This window comes from Bos javanicus, chromosome 10 (assembly GCF_032452875.1).
Source record: "Bos javanicus breed banteng chromosome 10, ARS-OSU_banteng_1.0, whole genome shotgun sequence".
NCBI lineage: Eukaryota > Metazoa > Chordata > Mammalia > Artiodactyla > Bovidae > Bos > Bos javanicus.
The window spans coordinates 73,793,798-73,801,265 of NC_083877.1; the positions used below are offsets into that span (position 1 = coordinate 73,793,798).

The 7,468-nt window shown below is 40.3% G+C and overlaps 1 non-coding gene across 1 annotated transcript; it reads left to right on the forward strand.

The window, feature by feature from the left end:
- The first annotated feature begins 5,088 nt into the window (after positions 1-5,088).
- On the forward strand, positions 5,089-5,160 carry TRNAY-GUA (transfer RNA tyrosine (anticodon GUA)). The gene has a single exon. It is a non-coding gene; the product is annotated as a tRNA-Tyr (tRNA).
- Positions 5,161-7,468: the final 2,308 nt, after the last annotated feature.

Sequence of the window (7,468 nt, forward strand, 5' to 3'; positions counted from 1 at the left end):
AGAAACGCAAATCAAAACCACAATGAGATATCACCTCACACCCATCAGAATGGCTATCATCAAAAAGACCACAAATAACAAGTGTTGGTGAGTATGTGGAGAAAATGGAACCCTTGTAGATTGTTGTGGGAATGTGAATTAGTGCAGGCACTAGGGAAAACAGTACGGAGTTTCCTCAGAAAACTAAATATAGAACTACCATGTGGTTCAGTTACTAAATCATCTCCGACTCTTTGCAATCCCATGGACTACGGCACTCCAGGCTTCCCTGTCCTTCATTCTCTCCTGGAGTTTCCTCAAATTCATATCCATTGAGTTGGAGATGCCAACCAACCATCTCATCCCCTGTCACCCCCTTCTCCTCCCACCCTCAATCTTTCCCAGCATCAGAGTCTTTTTCAATGAGTTGGCTCTCTGCATCAGATGGCTAAAGTATTGGAGCTTCAGCTTCAGCATCAATCATTCCAATGAATATTCAGGGTTGATTTCCTTTAGGATTGATTGCTTTGATCTCTTTGCTGTTCAAGGGACTCTCAAGAGTCTTCTCCAGTACCACAATTCAAAAGCATCAATTCTTTGGCACTCAGCCTTCTTTATGGTCCAGCTCTCACATCCATACATGACTACTGGAAAAACCCTAGCTTTGACTATACTGACCTTTGTTGGCACAATGATGTCTTTGCTTTTTAATAAATATGCTGTCTAGGTTTGTCATAGCTTTTCTTCCAAGGAGCAAGCATCTTTTACTTTCATGGGTGCAGTCACCATCCACAAATCACCATCACTAGTGATTTTGAAGCCCAAGAAAATAAAGCCTGTCACTGTTTTCACTTGATCCAGCAATCCACTCCTGGGTATATGTCTGAAGCAAACAAAAACACTAATTCAAAAAAATACACCTGCCATAATATTTATAGCAGTATTATTTACAATAGCCAAGATATGGATGCAACCTTAGTGTCCATCAACAGATGAATGGATAAAGAAGTGGTATATACACACAAACACCCACACAATGGAATACTACTCAGCCATAAAACTAATAAAATTTTGCCATTTACAACAAAATAAAAGGTCCTAGAGTGTATTAAGCTTAGTGAAATGTCAGAAAGAAAGACAAATATTTTATGTTATCATTTATATGTGGAATATAAAAAATAAAATGAATAAATGAATATAACAAAGTAGAAAGAGGCTCATGAATATAGAGATCAAACTACTGGTTACCAGCAGAGAGTGGGAAGAAGTATGAAGCTAGACAGAGGTATGAGATTAAGAGGTGCAAACTACCACATATAAAATTAATAAGCTACAAAAACGTATTGTTCAGCGCAGGGAATATATGTTTTATAAAAACTTTGAATGTTATCTATTAAAGTGCTACTACTAATTCAGAAATAATAATAAATCTTCAGTTTTCCATTTATCCTGGAATCCCCTCCAAAAAGGCCTGGTAGAAAATGCCTCCCAATGAATAATTCCGATGCTTCTGAGGAAAGGTCTCAAAACATGAGGCATTTCTTCTCTGTAAAGGATGCTTTGTTCTATTCCAGTGCATATGTATTCATTATCTCTGTATGGGAGGCTTCAAAAGAAGAGTCCCTTTTTCCTGCCAGACACATGCTAGAGAAACCTGAGATATATATACTCATACACACCACAAATGAAATGAGGGCTCTGATGTCAGAGGACAAAGAGTAAAGCATGACTATAGCATTCTCCCCTTGGGTATTTTCCAGGCCAAGTTCTTTTGAGCTAAGTGATATCCACAATCACACAACCACAACCATAGACTTCCCAGCACAAAGCCTTATCCCAAAAAGGGTACTAATTAGACAGAGAATCTGACTCAATACCCGTGGCCAGAAGCCTGAGTAACAGCCCTTCTCCCAAGTTTGGCAGTATATGCAAACACACCCATGAGCCAGATGGCTATTGGTCTGATTCACAGGAATGTAGTATGGTGACCAATGACGTGTCCAATTTTTAAGTCCCACCCCACAGTTCACCTTGAGAGGAGATAAACACAGCTAGGCAATTTGGCAGAGAGCTGGAATTTCAAAGCTGTTTGTTTAAAAGTACATTATTGAGAGTTTGCAGTTTGGACTACTAGAAGAGTTTCTTCACTAGCTTTATTTATTATGCAGTTAACATTATTATTAACAAATGCTTGATAATTTAAGGGTTTAGTTTTCATACTAAGCATGTTTAAAGGTGTGTTACTCTTTGTGTAATTCGTGATTTTTTTCTGTCTCCTTCACTATACCTTGAGGTCCCCAAGAGACAGAGTGTCTTTTGCTTTTCTCTTTATCCTCCAGAACTAAATAAATGTTTCTTGAATAAATAAATGAAGAGAGATACACATGGCTATGAAATTCCCTTTATAGAACATTTCACACACAGTGAAACTCAGGTAGGGGATGATAGTCAAAGTAGGTCCTTTGAACAAAACACACAATTCCTATTCACTAGATGTTTACAATCCAAGAGAATCAATATTTCAAATGAAAAACTAACAGACAAATGAAACTACCAAGTAAAAGACCTGCTAAATAAACGCGGATGCTAAAGTAGAACACATTGACAAATGGATGTGCTGCTAGGGAAGGTGTTTTCAGGGCAAGGTAAACAGACCTAATTCCTAATCTCTGTCAGCATCGCCATGGAGAACAACTGGTGCTGGTGTGGTCAGAGGAAATCTTTAAACAGGTAAATAAAAGCTTGCCAAGATTAAATGAGTAGAGGAGCTAAGTGTTTTATATAGTAGTTTTTGAATACATTGCAAAAGATCATATGATGGAATTGACGGAAAGATTAGGATTGACTGTGTTTTTATCCAGACCCTAGAAAGGCTTCGGGGGGGGTGGGTGGCGGAGGAGGTTTTAGGAGCAATCCATGAAAAGTTGTGGGTGCTTCCATGGAAGCAATAAACGAATGATTGTTCAACTTTATATTGAATGTCAGTAGTAAGTAAATATACAATTTGGGGGTCTTAATTTCAAACCCAGGGCTCAGTCCACTGCTCGTAAAGGTAGCCTCTGGTATTGTACACTTGGGCTAGAGTGAGGCTAGAGTTTAACATATTTTAAAAAAATGATAAATCGATAAGAATTCTTTTTGTCTCATGTGACAGAAACCCAAATAGTTTAGGTAAGAGTTGGGGTGAGGAGGGGCGGAGAATCAGCCAGGGCTCATTCTGTATGTTTAAAGAGACACTGTTGGATTCAAATAACTCGCTCCAGTGCCTGGTTCTGGGAACTGAAGATTATTGTTTCTACTTACACTCTTTTAGAGAGTTTATTTTGGAAGTCAATGTTGGGCAATTCTTTTGTTTTTCTTGTCTGTATCTATCTTTCTTCTGAAACATTGGATGCTTCAGCTTTAATGTGTGTTGCAAGCATTTCTGAAAGTAAAAACTACATCAGATAATATTTCAGAACGGCCATCTTATTACACTAATTTGTGATAGACTGGGATTTCTGCTGATGTTTATAAGCCCAAATGAAAAAGGGATGTTCTACTAGCAGTGATTAATATTATTCATAAAATATGAGTAGTTTCAGTAACTTCAACATAAATTAATGGTATTTAATTTGTGTTTTAAATATGAAATCTCTCTTCATTCTCTTCCACCTGATACCAGCAGAGGTTGAATGTGTCTGTATTTTCTTTTACAGTACATCAAGTGATTATCAACTTCAGGACTTTTTAGATAATGGGTGATCTCAACAATTTCTTAACAGATTTATACAGCCTATATGAATAATAAAACTGAATTTTGAGGAAATAATGTGGGGGGAAAAAGCCTTCGAGGTTGAAATGGATATGTCAAGAATTCCTTGACTTAGTTTCAAGTTGCCAATACAATGTCCACTCTAAAGCCACCCTTTCCCTACAGCTCTCCCCAGCCCCAACTCTGCCACATGCACCAGACCAAGAACTCAACATATCTTTAAAACTAAGCTGCACTTTATCTGCTTCCGGCTTCTGGGATTATTTTCTATTGTATAAGACAAATAGAACTGAAATGATTGCTGACATCTTTTTGCCACCTGAAACTTAATGACATTTTACCATCCTCATCCTTGTCTCATTGTTGCTTTCTAACTGGGAACTTTATTCTCCTATTTGAGTACCATTCCACTCCTCTATACTTTGCCTGGAAAATCCCATAGATGGAGGAGCCTGGTGGGCTGCAGTCCATGGGGTCGCTGGGAGTTGGACACGACTGAGCGACTTCACTTTCACTTTTCACTTTCATGCATTGGAGAAGGAAATGGCAACCCACTCCAGTGTTCTTGCCTGGAGAATCCCAGGGACGGGGGGAGCCTGGTGGCTGCTGTCTATGGGGTCACACAGAGTCAGACACGACTGAAGTGACTTAGCAGCAGCAGCAGCCACTCCTCTATTTCCCTGTGCCTCATTAGTACTTGTCTTTACACATTAATTTGAGGACGGAAACTTCCACAAAACAACAGGACAAGAAATGAGCATTTGGGTGGACAGGTGGCAAAGAGTTCTGTTTTGTATTATCGGAGATACAGTTCAAAAAGGCTTTTAGTGCAGGCAAAACCAAAAATAGCTGTAAATCTCCAATGGTTCACAATATCAGAGAGTCAAACGGCAGGAATAGGGATGATTAATGATTTCACTGAATCCAGCAAAGTCATAATAGAGAAATATCTGCAAGCTCTGGAAATAGAGTTAGATGCTTTGTATATCACTGCCTTCCACTTGTAAAGGCTCCGTACTAAAGCTCAGTTGGTAAACATTGAGTCTAGACTATTTTCCTCTCTTTCCATGAGGAGTAAACTTAAAAATAAGAATAGATCTCAACAATAGCTGTGGTGTTGCTCAACATGTAAAACTATTTCAGAATAAAAGAAATATTACATAATATTTATACCTCAAAAAATAGAAATCTTTCTAAATGAATAATTGCCAGAGTTAGAAAAGTGTTTAGAAAAAAGTAATGTCCACAGTTACATATGTAACGATGTGTCATCTATAAAAAAGGAAGAGAAAGCTATAAAAAGAGAATAAGTTGCAAACAAAAGATTTCAGTTGAGCTTCAGTTAAAAGTGGGCTTCCCTGGTGGCTCAGACGGTAAAGCGTCTGTCTGTAATACAGGAGACCCAGGTTTGATCCCTGGGTTGGGAAGGTCCACTGGAGAAGGAAATGGCAGCCCACTCCAGTATTCTTGCCTGGAAAATCCCATGGACGGCGGAGCCTGGTAGGCTACCGTCCGTGGGGTCTCAGAGTCAGACACGACTGAGCAATTTCACTTCACTTCAGTTAAAAGTGAAGATGCAGTTGAGTGAGATCAGAGAAGTTACACAATAGTTAAAAATATAAAGCAGATTAAAATTAATATTGGAAACAAAGCAAACTGTCAATATGAAATCCATAATTAGTTTCTACTAAACAATTTAGTGAATCAGCTATATGTATACCTATATCCCATTCCTTTTGGACCTCTCTCCCCGCCAGTCCCACCCCTCTAGGTCACCACAGAACACCGAGCTGAGCCCCCAGTTGCTGGGGTCCTGCCCCGGCTGATCCAGGGTATTCTAAGGAGAGACGGCCTCGGCGACCAGTTCAAATGTTAATTAGAGATATAAAGAGTAATAGAATGAGGATAGCTCAGTAGGAAAATTCAGTGGAGAAAAGAAGCTGAGTAGCTTGGTTTACGCGGAAAATCAATATAACCTGTGACACCTGCTCTGACCACGGAGGCCGCAGGTGCCCTCTCGAATAGCAGAAGGTGCCCCACCTTAGACACCTTCTCAAGTGGGTCTTAGAAGCCCAGGTAAATAAATGGTCGCAGAGGATATCCGCGCTCCAGATGGAGACTTCAGCCAGAATGTGAAAAGAATGACATGGGGAGACCAAGCTTTGGTGAGCAAGGCCCTTAGCTTTATTTTCAACAGGGGCTTATATACCCTAAGTTACACATAGAGGGTAATAGGGGATGCAAAGTCAGCAGTCTTTGATCCTTATCAAAAACCAGGGTTTCTTTCCTGCAAATTTATTGTATACAAATGGTTTAGGTGATTTACATCATCTTCTGGCCAGAAGGCTTATTAACATTTTATGAATCTTGACAAAGACTTATCAACAAAGACTTATTCTCCCTAAGAGTAATTATTTTAAGGTTTGGTGCCATCTTCCGAAGATAAAATTGCATTCCTATAGGGCGGATGTGTAATGGGTTTACAACAAAGGAAATAATTTATTACCTTAAGGGTCTAAAGTTACTAACACCAAGGCCACTACTTATTTTTTCTACATACCAACTATTTTAATTAATACATATTCAAGGATACAATACAGAGGATGTGGAAACTTGGCAGCAAGCATTGGCTCACCAATGAAATCTTTTACTAGTTTTATTCTGACAGTTTCTAACTCTCTGAGAGGCTCTAAGCTATTTGAATATCTTAAGCTTCCCGTGCCTCTCGAGGCTGGGAGACTGTAAACAATCGTATGCATAGCTGTAGGAGTCCGGGTAAACTTGTCAGGCGAGTTAGAGAGCCATCTGAGGGGTTTGGATTTAAACACTCTTAGTTGCCCAGGAACTTTATTAATTGGAGCTGTAAGTTAACTCTTTGACACAGATAGCGAGATGGTGGTGGGGGACAGCCCCCAGTAAAGTCAGAGGTGAGAGCACAAAGCAGTAAAGTAGGCAGACTCTGGCTTTTTGGGGGTAGATGCTCGAGAATATCCAGGGGGACTCCTGAGGCTCGATCCCGCCTTTGCGTATGCCGAGCCTCCTTCCTCATGACCTTTGTCACGAGCGGAATGTCTCTCGCCGGCTCCCGGCACCCAGTGCTATACAGCATTTTCCCACTAGCTACTTTATACGTGGCAGTGTATGTATGTCGGTCTCAGTCTCCCAGTTCATCCCATTTCTCCTTCTCCCCCTCCTGTATCCATGCACCCATTCTCTATGTCCGTGTCTCTGTTCCTGCCCTGAAAACTGGTGCATCTGAAAACTGCCATGTCTTCGTGTGCCTCAGAAAACTCTTTATCCTCGCCTCTGTCGCCTCTGTACCGCTGGCATGTATTGCGTACATCAGGTCAAGAGGAGTCCACGGAAGTCCTCAGCAACATCTATGGTGTTGCTCAACTTGAGCATGATTCCCAGTAACTTTGATCAGATCTCCTTAGGGAACGATAATGGGAAGCTGGTAATAGAGAATGACTTGAAAGTTAGTGGGGCACCAAACTAGAAACTGCATGCTCCACTTGGTCTTGAAGGCAAAGGCAGCATGGCCATAATTGAGAATTGGATAACCCAACACAAGAGACAGCAGAAAGTGTGTTTGCCTAATAAGGGTGACATTAAACCAACTGAATGGGTGCCGTATCCATGAATATACTCTGCTCTGGGTGATCTTTTATAACAGAATTCCCATTAGTTGTGACTACAGCACATGTGGTCTGAGGGCATTGGATATGGGGATTG